Below are 18,018 nucleotides of genomic sequence, written 5' to 3'. Positions count from 1 at the left end.
ATATCTGAATGATGCTAGAATCTGTTAAAACTTGTACTTGTCCCGATTATGAGTGGGTCAGTGCCATCCAAAATTTATGAAACTATACACTGGAGTAATCTGCTCCCTTCTGTACAATACATGTTAACAGATGTGCAGAACAAAAATTGACCTGTGGAGTCTTCAATAGTGTGGCACGCTTGAGTATATAAGATATGTAGTTTACATTGTTTGGATAGATGAAAAATCTATTTACCAAGCAGTGGCAGGGGGAAACACACAAAAGATATGGAAATGAGTGAGATTTGAGTCTTTGACGACTCCTGGCAGAAGGGTTGAAGGGAAAGGAAGAGTGATGAAAGAAAGAGAAGGAAAAGACCATTTTCTTTGCCACTCTTCCTTTTTCTTCAACCCTTATGACAGGAACCGCCACTGGATCCGAAAGCTCCCATGTTTTCGTGTTTTCATGATTTCTCCTGCCACCAAATGATGATAGATTCTTTATCTATCCATATTATATTTTCAAACATTGTGAACTACATCACCAAAAATGAGCATTGTCATGTCTGGGATATTGACCACATGTTTCTGCCTTTAGTTGCTTCTTAAGTGGTTTTGTGGTCTTTTTCTTTCTTTCTTTCATGTTTCCTGTGTATGTTCTGGGATAAAGCATGCTGGTTGTTATGCATTTTTTAGTTCTTGTAATAACCATGTTGTCTGTGTAATATGTGAACTTCATATGAGTTACAGCAGATTTGGAAGTATGTCAGATATCAACTAAGGTATTGATTTGTCTAGGCTAGTACTGTCGATATTTTTAAAAATATCAAAATCTGATATATCAGTATTTTAAAAAATAAAATTATCGGCTGTTGTATCGAAAAAAATTGTCAACATATTGACGGAAAAAATATCAGTGTACCGGCCAAAAAAAATACTGGCTGCACATTGTAGATATACTGCCAGTTTCAGAGCTGTACATTTAAGTATTGATTTAGTGTCTTAACAACCCTACCACAACAAAGGTCAAAATTTAATGATGATTGTGGTGTTGCTCACACTGCTAAATACTGCATTTTCGGACAACAACAAAGTTATTATGTGGCAGGTGTCATTAGAGCACAGTTAATAGTCATTTCATGTAATAATGAATAAACTAGGCACTCATCTTTTCGTGTTTCCCACACTGGTCTCATTGTAAAATCATGGCTCAATCGTCGAAAATCTAGATGGTGATGATTCCAAGCTCGGATGCAAAGAGGCCTAGGTTTTATTATGCGATATTCAAAAGTTTTGTAGATGCGCTTCACAAACTATTCTTGAAGATTACACTTTTGCAGGACAATGGTGATGTAAAATAAGTAATCAGCACTCCGAATTTAAGTTACACTTCATTTTTATTGCTTTTGTTGCATTATCACGTAACACACAAAACATCACTTCACAATACAAAACATACTTGAAAACATCTTCCTCACTGTTAAAGTTCACATTTTATAAGCTGACTACGTTATGCGTCTTTCCAACATTACGTCCAAGACTTGACTTTCTTAAGGTCCGATACTCTAACAACTAACTAATAATCGCTTACGCCCCCACAAATCAGAGTTAAAAGTACGTCAGAGATCATAGTGACAAAAGAAAGAATACACATAAGAATAATATCATTGCAACATAAACATATCGATTTATCAAAGTATCTCTACATTAATGAAATCAAATCTGAATGTTGTCTCAGAAATATGTCAACTACTTTACAGAAATACAGTAGAATTGCTGGTATCAAGAGATTCAGGTGAGCTGCGTAATGGTTACGTAATTCAAGTACCATTACAAGTGTTAAATATTCTGTACGTCAGCAAGCTTGCAGCCTGCTTATCCTCCTCAGATCAAGAACTGAAAGGAAAACAGTGCACATTCACGCTTGGCAATAACCAGTTTTTAGGTAAGTGGCACATTAAAAGGACATGTTGTTCGCTTTTGTTAGGTATCATATTTATCTGGAACACTTCATGTCGACTTCCATGATTTTTCATTTCTGCAAATGCGAGCAACCTCGCAGTTCTAATGTCATGTCAGAATTGCGTGGCGAAGTTAAACATTGCAGTTTCTGTTGGTAGCACCAAGTGCTAATTACATCAGCATTTCCCTTCACTTGTCTCCACCAACTGCAAAGACCAACTTTGTCATTTAGATTTTTGTTAGTCAGTTTCAGCAACTGTTTTTGAAAAATGCAGAAGTGAAGAAATAGCACACTTGTTGTATTAAAAATTGTTATTTAACGCAACTGGTGTACTATTTCTTCACATCGAATATCTCTGTTGTTTCATTTACATTTTCGATATTTCTGATAAAATGACCACAAGTCTAAACAAGTCAGTAAGAAAACTGCCCAGGAAATTGATGTTAGTGTCGGAACGGCCCACACAGCTGTACAGAAAAAATTAGAACTTTTCCCCTACAAAGTGACAGTCGTGCTAGAACTGAAAAATACTGATCGTGGCAAGGAACTGCATTATGGTCAATGGTTCAAAAATTATGTCCAACAAAATGGAAGGGATATTCTTAATGAAATGTTTTTTACTGATGAGGCGTGGTTTCATTTATCCAGGTACATGAACTTGCAAACTTCTCATATGTGGCATACTGCAAATCCTTTGTGTATTCATGAGGAACCACTTCATTGTGTGAAAATAGGTGTTTGGATTGCAATTTCTAGACATCGGATTGTGGGTCCCATATTTTTCAACAAACAAACACACAATGATACTGCAGTGATCTTCTGTACCCATTCATAGGAGAACTTGTGTTAAGTGAGATAGTGAATGGTTATTTTCAACAATATGGTGCAACTACGCATACAGCTCATGTTTCAATGTCGCTGCTTGCTGATGTTTTTGGTGATCGCATAATTTCACAGGGACTTTGGCCTCCACGATTGCTTTACCTAACACACCTGACGTTTTCTTCTGGGGTGCAGCGAAAGTAACTGTCTATAAAAACCGTCCAAAATCCATCGATGAATTGAAAACTGCAATATCCACTTTCACTGCTTCTGTTACAGAAGAAATGTCACAGCTTGTGTTTGGAAACGATTAGACGAATTGAATCGTGTTATTCAGCAACTGGGAAGACGCCTTCAACATTTAATGTGAAAATTTTTAAGTAAAAATGAATAATCAATAAATTAATAACTTGTATTTCACTAAGTTTCAATTTGGTATATTCACTGCAATCGTACGGCACTGCGGAGAGACTTTTTGAACACCCCTGTACAATCCCACCAATCTCAAGATTACAATTACCTAATATGTTTTTGCCAAAGGATTTAAATAATATATGTGGAGAAAATGAACAGAGTCTACAACTTAACGTACGAGTGATGAAGCCTTCTTTCGCCTTAGTGGTAGTCAACAAATAGAACTTTCAAATTGGTGTGGTGAAAACCCACATTGTCTCCATGAAACTCTTCTCCATTCAGAAATTGGGTGCACAGTGTAAATTCAAGCAATAATGCAGTCAGACATTACAGGGTGTTAAACAAAATGAAATACATGTTACAAAGTATTATGTTGTTAAAGAGCTACAATTTGGTTCTCAGAGGAATGAATACATTGTCTAGTTCATATCCATTGTTGCTAGATTTTGGCTGCTCTCTGTTTGCTTGGTTACTGTCAGGAGCAAAATGGCTAATTTGAACCAGAAATAATTTTTTGTCAAGTTTGCGAACTGTAATCCCGTGATTACAGTGCAAAGACGTTTCATATTGAGGTACCAAAATTGATTCTCCAAATGGAGGACGGACTATTCACAGATGTTATCTGCAGTTTGTAGACACAGGATATGTATGTAAAGGTAAGAGTCCTAGCTGCCTTCATGTTTCTGACAAAAATGTCGCATGAATTCAAACAGTTTTCAAACATCGTCCTACAAAATCAACTTGTCATACCAATTAGAAGTTACAACTGCTTACAACAATAATTTGGTGGGTTTTGGTACACTGGTTGTTTATGAAGCTGTGTGAATTACAGCTGATACAGGCTCTACATCGTGACGTCAAACGTGTGTGGGTTTGTTTTTTTTTTTTCCTCCTTCGCACTCTTCAGAATGCTATTGACCGTAACACTTTTGCACAATGCATTGTTTTCAGTGGTGAAGTGACTTTCCACCTTCGTGGGAAAACATAAAAAGAAAAAAACACTTTTGATTTTGGGGCTTACAGAACCCACATGCACACACTGAACGTGTAAAAGATTCACCCAAAGTCAATGTGTTGTGAAATATCCCACTCATCTGTTTACAGCCCATTCTTCTTTGATGGATACATGGTTAACTGTTGGCAATATCTTGCTGTGTTACAAATTTGACTTCTTGAGCCTGTATCAGAGACTTATGAAGCTGGATAAGTTCTTGCCTTCTTAATGAGATGCTGAGACCATAGCATAAGTCATTTGTGGGGTTTGCTGTGTGCATAATGCCAAAGTTCTCCACCACATCACAAGAACCAGGTAGGACTTTTTAAGAGATAGGATCCAGTTCACACAGCAGGGACTGGACACAACATGTAACGAATGCTTCATTTCAAGATGCTCTCCTTATTGACGCCTGATTCTTGGAAGAGTGCTGACTGATCTCAATGAAATGTTGAAATCAAACAGGTCTCAAAATTCGAACATCTGGAAACGAGAGAACAGCTGCAAGAAGAGCAGTGAACTATAGTCTTAACGAGGAGGAGATAAACATCACAGAGAATTCAGTTCTTGATGAGGCGCTTAATTTTGCATCGACGCCGGCTGCTAGACTTGTTGCAGATTTCATAACTGATGTAGAGCAAGCCATCACAGCTGTCTCCAGTGATGATATGGGAGAAGTACATTGGGAAAAGTGCCGTTTGATTACCAGAGCTGTTCCACTAAAGCAGAGCCACTGGACGACTTCCATTGTCTGAATGCAGTTGCAAAAATGCAGCACTAAATGATCCAGCATACAGGAAATTAAAAGTATATCTGGCCAACAGCTGGACATGAAGACCATTGTACTTCTACACCAGTCTCTCCCAAAGGAAACCTTGAAAAAGCTATGACCACATCTGCTGCACCGTGAATGCTCTGTCTTACCTGAAATTTACAAACTATGTTCTTGTATTACCTATTGTGAGGAACAATGGGCACATCTACATATACCAGCTGGCCAGAACAGCAGTTTCAAACCCCTACATTGGTAAATGTCAGCACCACATCAGAAACTCTGTTCATTAAATTTGAAGGCTGCAAGAACTATGCCTTTGTAACCAGGACCTTATCATGCACTTCGATATGATCTCCCTCTTGACCAAGATGCCTCTTTCTGATTACTTGAAGTTGTTTAGAGAGAAATTCATTGCCAAAATTATGAGCGTCATTGAATTTGTACTCATATCTATTTTCTCTCTTTTCACTAGAGATTATTATGAACTAACAGATGGTGTTGTGATGGAATGTGCTGTCACTAATTGCGGTGAACTTATTCATGGAGTAATGGGAAGAGAAAGCTCTGGAAATAGCCCACATTGTTCTTTAGGTATGTTGATGACACTTGTGGTGTGGCCACGTGGCTGTGAAAGGCTTCAGGAGGTTCTCACACATCTTGACACACTGCACCCTAGTATCGAATTCACCATGGAGGTGGAAGAGAACGATGAACTCCCCTTCTTCACTGTCCTGGTAAAGCTTAAAATGGACAGTAATGTGGGACACAGTGTGTACAGGAAAGCCACTCACACTGATTGGTACCTGCATGGCACCAGCTGCCATCATTCCTCTCAGTGCGAGGGTGTGTTATATACACAGGGCCCTTGCAGTATCTGACACAAAAAGCCACCTTAAGGATGTATTCAAGAAGTCCAGTTATGGATAAGACAAGTCTGACGTGCTTTCAGGCAGACTTTAAAGCCCCAATAAACAGAACACGCGTGAGAATAAGGCAATGATGGCCTACCATAATTTGACTAAGTATCGAATGAAATTGGCAGAATCCTTGCTGGACGTAACACTGAATTTGTTTTCTGTCCACATCTTAAATACAGGCATTATTGGTAATGATGAAAAGTGACTTGGATCTCCATAAAATGGATGTCTATAATATTCCATGCAAATAAGGTAACACACATAGGGTAGAGTGCATGGACATTTGAAGAAAACCAATAACACAAGAGAGTCACCAAACCCAACCAATTCACAAAATTTGTATTTACAGAACACATACCTCCCCCTGCGGGTCCGGGGTAAGAATAGGCCCGAGGTATTCCTGCCTGTCGTAAGAGGCGACTAAAAGGAGTTTCCACCGTTTCGGCCTTCCATGTGATGGTCCCCCTTGGGGTTTGACCTCCATTTTTCAAAATTCTACAGAAGTACGAGCCTTTCGGGGAAGGACACCTTACGTGGTGTACCACTGGTCCTAAGTGCACTAAGACCTTGGCACTCAGCATTGCACCGGCGTTGTAACCATACCCACTATTCCTCAAATTGGGCCTAAACGCCTGATGGGTTGTCCAAGTTACGCCCATAGTGCATCTCCATCTGCACCAGCGATCATGATGGACTTTCCATGGCACCAGAAATCCAGCACGGTAGCCAGCCCGTTGTGGTGGGGTCGTCATGTACCCTCTAGGTTGTAGCCCCCTGACAACACAGGGATCGTACTGCCGATACCTGAGCTGCACCCTCCCCACGTCGGCCAAGGAGTAGATGCCCTTCTCCTTGGGGCATCAGGACTCCCGGCAATGGTCATCCTGCCAGGTGGCCCTTGCTGCGGCTGGGTGGCGCCCGTGGGGAGAGCCCCTGGTCGGAGTGGGTGGTATCGGGGCGGACGTTTCGCAGATGAAACGTCAACACGTATCGGGTCGCTCTGCGGCCGAGTCTTTCAAAAGAAAAGGTACCGTTTCTAGTTCTGGTTCTCCTGCCCTTTCCCCCTTGGCCACTCCATGGGAGGAGGGACAGGCCCGCCGGCTTGGGGCGAAGTACTTCCCCCGCTATTTGGTCTGTTCTCGAACCGATGGGGGGACATTCGCCACCTCCAAGCCCATGTTCTTTGTTGAGCATATTGAGGACATCTTTGGGGAAATCGAGGCTCTCAGCAAGATGCGTTCAGGGTCCGTTCTTATCAAGACCACCTCCGCCACACAGTCGGCGGCGCTCCAGGCGTGCGACCGCCTAGGGGACATCCCAGTATCCATTGTCCCACATCTGGCACTAAATAGAACGCAGGGGGTTATTTTTCATCGTGACCTCCTGCTACAATCTGATGAGGAGCTCAGGGCCAACCTGGAGCGCCGAGGCGTGCATTTCGTCCGGCGAGTCCAGCGTGGCCCCAAAGACCGTCGCATCGACACTGGGGCCTTTATCCTCGCCTTCGAGGGAGACGTTCTCCCAGAGAAGGTAAAGGTGATGTGCTACCGGTGTGACGTGCGACCTTACGTCCCGCCTCCTATGCGCTGTTTTAGTGTTTGCGCTTTGGGCACATGTCGTCACGGTGTGAGGCTGAGCCCTTTTGTGGCGATTGTGGACGTCCTCTTCGTGAGGAACATACATGCACCCCACCACCTCGGTGCGTTAATTGTCCTGGCGTCCACTCGCCTAGATCCTCAGACTGCCCCGCATATCAGAAGGTGAAGAAGATACAAGAAATCAAAACTTTGGATCGGCTCTCTTATTCTGAGGCCAGGAAGAAGTATGACCGCCTCCATCCCGTGCCATTGACCACTTCGTTTGCCTCAGTTGTGTCCACTCCTTCCGCAGTATCCTCACCCCTATCCTGTCCCCCCTCCGCCTCCTCCGCCCATCAGGGGGCTCTGCCTCCGCCTCCCAAATCCCTCCCTTCCAAATCCTCCTCCCCCGTGGCCCCCACCCCCTCTGCCCCAGGGGCCACCCTTCCTCCTCCTCCTGCCCCCACGCCACCTGAGAAGCGATCCTCTTCTCAGGCGTCCATCAGGGAAACGTTCCGGACCCCAGCTTCCGAGGTCCGGCGTTCCAAAATGGACCCCGCGCGTGAGGACCTTCTTCGGGTCCAGCCCACCATCCCTGTGCCTCCTCGGACTTCCAAGAAGGCCTCCAAGAAGAAGTCTCTATCCCCCTCTCCACCCCGGCGCGTTTCGTCTGACGCTCCATCCATGAGTCGCTGCTCCCGGCCGTCCTCAGTTTCGCCGGGACGCTCTGCTGCCAGGCGCTCAGCTGTCCTTTCGTCGGCAAATGATGCTGCCCCTCCTACACAACCAGGGACAGCGGCCGCAGCTGGCGACGAGTCGATGGAACCGGATCCGCCTCCCGTCGGTTGTAGCGTTGTTCCCTCGCAACCTGGCCCTCCGCGGCCGTCGAGGTGACCAGCTCTTCCCCCGTCTCGTTCCCCCAACTTTTTGACTAGCGATGGCGTTGTTTCATTGGAACATAAGAGGTATTCGATCTAATCGGGAGGAATTACAACTGCTCCTCCGCCTGCGCTGTCCGCTCGTCCTTGGTCTCCAGGAAACCAAGTTGCGTCCGACTGACCGTATTGCCTTTACCCACTATACCTCGGAGCGGTATGACCTCACCCCTGTGGACGGTGTCCCAGCTCATGGTGGGGTCATGTTGCTCGTTCGGGACGATGTCTATTACCATCCCATCCCCTTGACCACCCCACTCCAAGCAATAGCTGTCCGCATTACTCTTTCTGCTTTTACTTTTTCAGTTTGTACCATCTACACTCCACCGTCATCTGCTGTTAGTCGGGCTGACATGATGCACCTGATCGTTCAGCTTCCCCCGCCGTTTTTATTGTTTGGCGACTTCAATGCCCATCATCCCCTTTGGGGCTCTCCTGCATCCTGTCAAAGAGGCTCACTCTTGGCGGATGTCTTCAACCATCTCAATCTTGTCTGCCTCAATACTGGCGCCCCGACTTTCCTCTCGGACTCTACTCATACCTACTCCCACTTGGACCTCTCGATCTGTTCTACCACTCTTGCCCGTCGGTTCGAGTGGTATGTCCTTTCTGACACCTATTCGAGCGACCACTTCCCCTGTGTCGTTCGTCTCCTGCACCACACCCCATCCCCACGTCCTTCGAGCTGGAACATACTGAAAGCTGACTGGGGACTTTACTCCTCCCTGGCGACCTTTCCGGACCACGATTTTCCCAGTTGTGACAGTCAGGTCGAATACCTCACGGCCGTTATCATCAATGCTGCCGAACATTCCATTCCTCGTACTGCCTCTTCTTCACGTCGCGTTTCCGTCCCCTGGTGGAACGAGGCTTGTAGGGACGCTATCCATGCTCGACGACGTGTTTTACGCACCTTTCGCCGCCATCCTACGTTGGCGAATTGTATTGAATACAAACGACTCCGAGCGCAATGCCGTAGAGTCATCAAAGACAGCAAAAAAGCTTGTTGGGCCTCTTTCACCAGCTCCTTTAACAGTTTTACTCCCTCTTCGGTCGTTTGGGGTAGCCTGCGCCGGCTGTCAGGCATTAAGGCCCGCTCCTCGGTACCTGGCCTGACCTCAGGTAATGAGGTCCTTGTTGACCCTGTGGCTGTCTCCAACGCCTTTAGCCGCTTTTTCGCGGAGGTTTCAAGCTCCGCCCATTACCATCCTGCCTTCCTTCCCAGGAAAGAGGCAGAAGAGGCTCGGCGACCTTCCTTCCACTCGCTGAATCTGGAAACTTATAATGCCCCCTTTACTATGCGGGAACTCGAACGTGCGCTTGCACTGTCCCGGCCCTCTGCTCCGGGGCCAGATGCCATCCACGTTCAGATGCTGGCCCACCTTTCTCCGGCGGGCAAAAGCTTCCTTCTTCGTACCTACAATCGCATCTGGACCGAAGGTCAAGTCCCCATGCGTAGGCGTGACGCCGTTGTTGTTCCTATACCCAAACCTGGGAAGGATAGACACCTTCCTTCTAGTTACCGCCCCATTTCTCTTACAAGCTGTGTCTGTAAGATGATGGAGCGCATGGTTAATGCTCGGTTAGTCTGGATTCTTGAATCTCGACGGCTACTTACTAATGTCCAATGCGGCTTTCGTCGCCGCCGCTCCGCTGTTGACCACCTTATGACCTTGTCGACATTCATCATGAACAACTTTTTGCGAAGGCGCCAAACGGTAGCCGTGTTCTTCGACTTGGAGAAGGCTTATGATACCTGTTGGAGAGGAGGTATCCTCCGCACTATGCACAGGTGGGGCCTACGCGGTCGCCTGCCCCTTTTTATTGATTCCTTTTTAATTGATCGAAAGTTTAGGGTACGTGTGGGTTCCGTATTGTCCGACGTCTTCCTCCAGGAGAACGGAGTGCCTCAGGGCTCCGTCTTAAGCGTAGCCCTTTTTGCCATCGCGATCAATCCAATTATGGATTGCATTCCACCTAATGTCTCAGGCTCTCTCTTTGTCGATGACTTCGCGATCTACTGCAGTGCCCAGAGAACATGCCTCCTGGAGCGCTGCCTTCAGCGTTGTCTAGACAGCCTCTACTCATGGAGCGTGGCAAATGGCTTTCGGTTCTCTGAAGAGAAGACGGTTTGTATCAACTTTTGGCGATATAAAGCGCTCCTTCCGCCATCCTTACATCTCGGTCCCGTTGTTCTCCCATTCGTGGACACAACTAAGTTTCTAGGGCTCAAGTTGGACAGGAAACTGTGTTGGTCTCCACATGTCTCTTATTTGGCGGCCCGTTGTACACGTTCCCTTAATGTCCTCAGAGTTCTTAGCGGTTCATCTTGGGGAGCGGATCGCACTGTCCTGCTTCGCTTATATCGGTCCATAGTCCGATCGAAGCTGGATTATGGGAGCTTCGTCTACTCGTCCGCTCGGCCATCCCTCTTACGCCGGCTCAACTCCATCCACCATCGGGGGATACGTCTTGCGACCGGAGCCTTCTACACTAGTCCTGTCGAGAGTCTTTATGCTGAAGCTGCCGAGTTACCATTGACCTACCGGCGCGAGGTACTGCTGTGTCGGTATGCCTGCCGGCTGTTGTCTATGCCCGACCACCCCTCTTACAAGTCCTTCTTCGCCAATTCTCTCGACCGTCAGTACGGGTTGTATGTGTCTGCCCTGCTGCCCCCCGGAGTCCGCTTCCGTCGCCTGCTTCGACAATTGGATTTTGCCCTCCCTACCACCTTCAGAGAGGGTGAGAGCCCGACACCACCTTGGCTCCAGGCTCCGGTTCATATTTATCTCGACCTCAGCTCACTCCCGAAGGAGGGTACTCCGGCTGCAGTGTATTGCTCACGGTTTGTCGAACTTCGTGCTCGACTTGCCGGTCACACCTTTATTTACACCGATGGCTCCAAAACTGACGATGGTGTCGGCTGTGCCTTTGTCGTCGGGGCCGCCACCTTTAAATACCGGCTCCTCGACCAATGTTCCAGCTTTACGGCCGAGCTTTTTGCTCTCCATCAGGCCGTTCAGTATGCCCGCCGCCACCGCCATTCATCGTATGTACTCTGCTCTGACTCACTCAGTGCTCTTCAGAGCCTTGGAGCTCCCTATCCGGTCCATCCCTTGATTGAACGGATACAGCAGTCCCTCCATTCTTTCGCTGATAATGGTGGTTCTGTCTGCTTTCTGTGGGTTCCCGGACATGTAGGAGTGCCTGGGAATGAGGCTGCGGATGCTGCAGCCAAGGCTGCAGTCCTCCTGCCTCGGCCAGCCTCCCATTGTGTCCCGTCATCTGACGTTCGTGGGGCTGTATGTAAGAGGCTTGTGTGGTTGTGGTGGGATGCTTGGTCATCCCTCCAAGGAAACAGGCTCCGGGCAGTAAAACCGCTCCCAACTGCTTGGACAACATCCTCCCGACCATTTCGGCGCGAGGAGGTCCTTCTGACCAGGTTGCGGATTGGGCATTGCCGGTTTAGCCACCGCTACCTGCTCTCCGGTGACCCAGCCCCGCAGTGCCCTTGTGGTCAGGCATTAACAGTGCGCCATGTTTTATTGTCGTGTCCCCGTTTTAGTCAATTTCGTGTTGTCCTGTCTCTGCCATCTACTTTACCGGATGTTTTAGCTGACGCTCGAGCAGCTGCTCGTATTCTGCGTTTTATAACTTTAGCTGGCTTGTCCAAAGACATTTAACCTTTTTACTTATTTTATCTGCATCTTTGTCAGGTCCTTCTGGTGTCCCCCCCATCCCCTTGAGTTTTACCAGATTCCATGTGCTCTCACAACAGTGACTGGGCGCTAATGACCTCAGCAGTTGAGCGCCCTTAAACCCAAACAAAAAAAAAAAAAAAAAAAAAAAAAAAGGAACACATACCTGAAGGAGACTTCATGAAATGTGAATGAACAATAGTGATAAGACATACCTCATTGTGTCAACTGAATCCACGGTGTCATTGAAGATTGACTTCCATGTCCAATGGTGGTGGCAGAGGCACTGATGGATACAGGTTCAAGCCGATTATCCAACAATCACGACCCCCAGTTAACACTTCCACAGCAGTGGCATATAGCCAGGCAGTGGGGAGGGATAAGAGTATAAATGAGTCGAACATAGCAAAAATGTTTATTCTACAGGAATCACCCGAAAATGATGGCAAGGTATAGTTGAAAAATCACTTTTTTTTTTCCTCTCTTCAGTGGCTCCACCCAGCTGGACACCTGAGAGCTATACAAGCAGTTGAGTCACCATAAAGCTTATAATCACATACACAAAACTGTTGATTACAAATAGACAAAACTATAATGATTTATTTATGTAAAGAAGAACAATACTAAATTTTTTGGAGAAACATGAAACACATGTGGGACAATTTTATGACATGAAAAGAGCGTTGTGATAAGCGGCCAACTAGGAGACAAAAAGTGACCAGTGAGAGTGAAACAATGCAGCTCAGCAGGATGCCAGGTATGTTACAACAGCTTATGAGGTCACTATACACAAAATTGTTGATTACAAATAGACAAAACTATAATGATTTATTTATGTAAAGAAGCACAATGCTAAATTTTTTGGAGAAACATGAAACACACATGGGATAATTTTATGAAATGAAAAGAGCGTTGTGATAAGCGGCCAACTAGGAGACAAAAAGGGATCAGTGAGAGAGAAACGATGCTGCTCAGCAGGATGCCAGGTATGTTACATCAGCTTATAAGGCCACCATTTGTTATAGACATGGCAGACTGTCCTTTCAGAGATTCCATCGAAAATTCAGAATATCTAAAGCTCGTGTCACCTGCGGTAATAGTGATCAGACAGGTGTTTGTTTTGAAGGTAATGATGGCTGCCATTTGCACAAGAGTGTAGAGCACAAGTGCTCAACATATCAGTCACGTTCAACCATTCAATCACCATGACTTTATGTATGAGTCAATCTTTTGAAACCTTTATCCAAAAATCTGTTTAAATGAGCTGTTTTTGTAAAATACTAGTTTGCTGACAATGAGTATTTGTAGGCAGTAAATCTGACACCACCATTCCTGTCTCTTTTGTCTCCACCTGCTTTTCACCATCCTTAATGCTCGCTCCTTCAAATTATTTACCAGATTGCAATAAACTTGCCAATGATATGCAAAACCAAGTATCTCACTAAACTTTTTTCAATGTTTATGATGGTGTATATTTTAATTTTTTACACGTGTATAATATCTTGAAAACTGACCAGTAGGCCTACAACTCTTTATGGAGAGAAAATTACCTTTTATAGTTTTGTGCAATTAAAATGATTAATTTTGACCACAATGTTGTGTTGTGTTTAAAGCTTTATGGTCGCATTCTCTCTTCCCGAGCACGGGGTCCCGGGTTCGACACCCAGTGCACTCAGAGATTTTCACCTGCCTCAAGATGACTGGGTGTTTGTATTGTCCTCATCATTTCATCATCATTCATGAAAGCGGCAAGATTGGACTGAGCAAAGGTTAGAAATTTGTGCAGGAGCTGATAACCCCACAGTTGAGCCCCCCAGAAACCAAACGTCATCACTGCCGTGTAAAACTTTATGATTTTTAAGTCAGTATATCTCTAAATGGACTAAATTGCATGTAGTAGATCTCAAGTCTAAAAGAGTTGAACACGCCTGCTATAGAGGAAGGACGCCACTACCATATTTGAAACTACTTAAATTTATGAAAGACATATTATCTGTTACCTTCTGTCTCAGGTTCTTTGGCTGTCACTTGTTTGATGATTTTTATGATGTTTCACCAGCATGAGTAGCTGGCATTGTCAAAGCTTCACCCTTCATTGCTGGTGGCAGACCATCAGCTGCAGTGGAGGCTAAGGCTTTAATAGGGCCAGCCACTTGTGCTGACGAAACACCAGAAAAATCGTCAAACAAATCCTGACCAAAGTACTCAAAACAGAAGTCAACAGGTAATATGTCAATGAGAGATCAGAAAAACCTCAACAATTTTATCAAAGACATTAATTTCTGGAGAATGTTTTAACTGCTCATAGCTGTATAAAGCACAGTGAAGGGTACGTTGTACCACTACTAATCATTCGCTTGCTTGTTTCACTTTCAAGCAGAACGAAAGAGAGTAATACTGTCTATGGGGCTCCATACAAGTCCTACTCTCTTATTTTGTTTTCATGGTCCTTGGTAATCAGCTGCAAATGATGGTTCTCTAAATATTCTCTCTAGCATTACACAAAAAGAACATCATTTTTCGTCCTGGGATTCCAAATCAGAATTCTCATCTAAAATTTCTCAATAGTGTTTCACAAACAGAACATCCAGGGAGCCCCAATTATGTTCATGAAGTGTCTTTGGAATACCTACCTGTTGATCAAAGCTGCAAGTAACAATTTGAGCAGAATGTGTCTGAATTGATTCAATGTCTTCCTTCAATCCAATCTGGTGGGGATCCCAAACACTCAAACAGTATTCAAGAATGGGTTGTACAAGTATTCTGTACATCCTGTTTCCTTTCATAGATTCTCCCAGTAAACTAAAATCAACCATGTGTCTTCCCTACTACGAAGCTTACATGCTCATTCTGTATCATATTGCTTTGCAATGTTATGCCCAGATATTTAATCAATATGACTGTCAAGAAGCACACTACCAATACTCCTAGATTTCTGGGAATCATTTGACACAGTGCCACACTGCAGACACTTAACAAAGGTCCAAACATGCATAATAAGTTCCCAGATATGTGAGTGGCTCAAAGACTTATTAAGTAAAAAACCAGTGCGTTGTCCTGGATTGCAAGTATGTGTCAGGGTATCATCAAGACTGCCTCAGGGCACTACAATAGGACTGATCTTGGTCTCTCCATACATGAATGATCTGAAAGATAGAGTGAGCGTCAGTCTGTAACTGTTTACTGATGACACTGTAGTGTATGGAAAAATGCCATCATTTTAGTTACTGTAGGAGGATACACGATACTTAGAAAGAATTTCTATTTGCCGTGATGAATGGTAGCTTGTTGTAAATATAGAAAACTAAGTTAATGTAGATGAGTTGGATAACAATCCTGTAATATTGAAATATATTGTAGGATTGTTTTTGCCACTCTTGTCTGTGACATGAACTAACTGACAAGGATTCTGCACCAAACTGGTGCCAACAGAGGTGCCACAAGTTCTGGAAACACCGGAAAATCTTGTTTTTAGCTCAATGGTTTGCTGATGGAGACATCACGCATCATCGCTGGCTGGGTGCAGCAGAATAGTTGCTGGGTGTCGTCAGCCCTTTCCTTACTCCATTCTGCTTACCAGTTCTCCTCTCCCCACAGCTCTCCTCAGCTTGCAGTCACTGCCACCAATAACCGAGCAGCTGCAGTATTGTCAGACCTACTCTTTCTGCAGCAGATTTTCTGTTTCTAAAACACATACTGCTCTACCGCTAAAAAGCAAATAAAAGGGCAAATCTTGTGTTTTTTTAATCACATTCGTGACTGTTCTTCAAAGTAATTTTCATTTTTGTGAATATTGGTACACTAGTTAATTAACTTTATTTCTTGAGATACAATGTGTGTTTAAAAGTATCTGAACACTTGGCTGAAAATGACTTACAAGTTCGTTGTGCCCTCCATCAGTAATCATGGAATTCAATATGATGGTTGCCCACCCTTAGCTTTGATGACAGCTTCCACTCTCGCAGGCATATGTTCAATCAGGTGGTGGAAGGTTTCATGGGGAATGGCAGCCCATTCCTCATGGAGTGCTGCTCTGAGAAGTATCGATGTCGGTCTGTGAGGCCAGGCACGAAGTTGGCGTTCCAAAACACCCCAAAGGTTTTCTATAGGATTCAGGTCAGGACTCTGTGCGGGCTAGTTCATTATAGGGATGTTATTGTTGTGTAACCACTCCACCACAGGCCGTACATTATGAACAGGTGCTCGACCGTGTTGAAAGATGGAATAGTCATCCCCGATTTGCTCTTCAATAGTGGGAAGCAAGAAGTGCTTAAACAATCAATGTAGGCCTGTGCTGTGATAGTGCCATGCAAAACAGTAAGGGGTGCAAGCCCCCTCCATGAAAAACATGACCATACCATAACACCACTGTCTCCGAATTTTGCTGTTGGCACTATACATGCTGGCAGATGATGTTCACCAGGCATTCACCATACCCACACCCTGCCATCGGATTGCCACATTGTGTAGAGTGATTTGTCACTCCACACAACATGTTTCCACTGTTCAATCGACCAATGTGTACACTCCTTCGAAGCGAGCAGCATTTACCGGCATGATGTGTAGCTTATGAGCAGCTTCTCGACCATTAAATCCAAATTTTCTCACCTCCCGCCTAACTGTTATAGACTTGTATTGGATCCTGATGCAGTTTGGAATTCCTGTGTGATACTCTGGATAGATGTCTGCCTTTTACAAATTACGACCCTCTTCAACTGTCGGCAGTGTCTGTCAGTCAACAGATGAGGTCGGCTTGTACACTTTTGAACTGTATGTGTCCCTTCACATTTCCACTTCACTATCATATCGGAAACAGTGGACCTAGAGATCTTTAGGATTGTGGAAATCTTGCATACAGGCGTACGACACAAGTGACAGCCAAGTACCTGACCAAGTTCATTGCCCATGAGTTTTGCGTAGTGCCCCATTCTGCTCTCACGATGTCTAATGACTACTGAGGTCGCTGATATGGAGTACCTGGCAGTAGGTGGCAGCTAATGCACCTGATATGAAGAACGTATGTTTCTGGGGGTGTCATGATACTTTAGATCACATAGTACTCTAATTAAATTTTGGATATCCCTTCTGTGAATTGATCACCCCAGAGACTTTTCCCTTACCATCTCTAAGCCCTGAGTCAAGATGCTCACAGTTTATTCTGTTATTTAAAACCTCTGTTTATGTGTTTATAATATGTGCCTGTTGAACAATACACAGTCTATGCCTGACTGCAAGAAGGTCAACAGATTCTTATTGTGTAATGTAATGACTCATAACAATTCCAGCTGAAAATAAAATGTCTTATCATTTATTTCCATGTAATGTTGTCAAAATACGTCTGCTGTTACCCCTTCATTATTTATTCCAAGAAAGTGAAACTGTTCACATATCCCCATTTTCACAGTGAAATGGAACTACATTCTCATCCTTACCTAAAATTCCTTCCTCATGTCAACATTCTCTGAAGAGATCATTTTCGTATTGAATTTTTAACTTCCTGGACTTTCTACTGTTATATCTATACCCATTTCCAGTAGTAAACTGATCTTTACAAATAGAGTACAAATGAGTTAACTATCTCACCAGCAAAGTACTTGGGCTCGAACAAACAGATCTGCATGAACGTTTGGTTACAAGACCATTATGTACCTCTGAATGTGCTGGTGGGTGTCGTTTTTCTGCAAAACTTTTCAGTCATGCTCTAGATATCACTGTAGACGCCATACGCAATGCAGCAATCTTAACCATGAATGTAAATGCGGAATGTTAATAAAATGCTCCGAGCAATACGAATGACTGCAAAACGCACAGTGAAGAAATGAAAGTTGATGGCATCGCACATTCTATATCAGTGTTGAACGCCACGTCAATGACACTTTTGAAGTTGTCCACTGATTCACCAATATCGTAGCCAGCGTTCTGCCACACCTATAACGAAGCATTG

This window comes from Schistocerca nitens, chromosome 9, assembly GCF_023898315.1.
Source record: "Schistocerca nitens isolate TAMUIC-IGC-003100 chromosome 9, iqSchNite1.1, whole genome shotgun sequence".
NCBI lineage: Eukaryota > Metazoa > Arthropoda > Insecta > Orthoptera > Acrididae > Schistocerca > Schistocerca nitens.
This window is presented reverse-complemented; position numbering follows the sequence as displayed.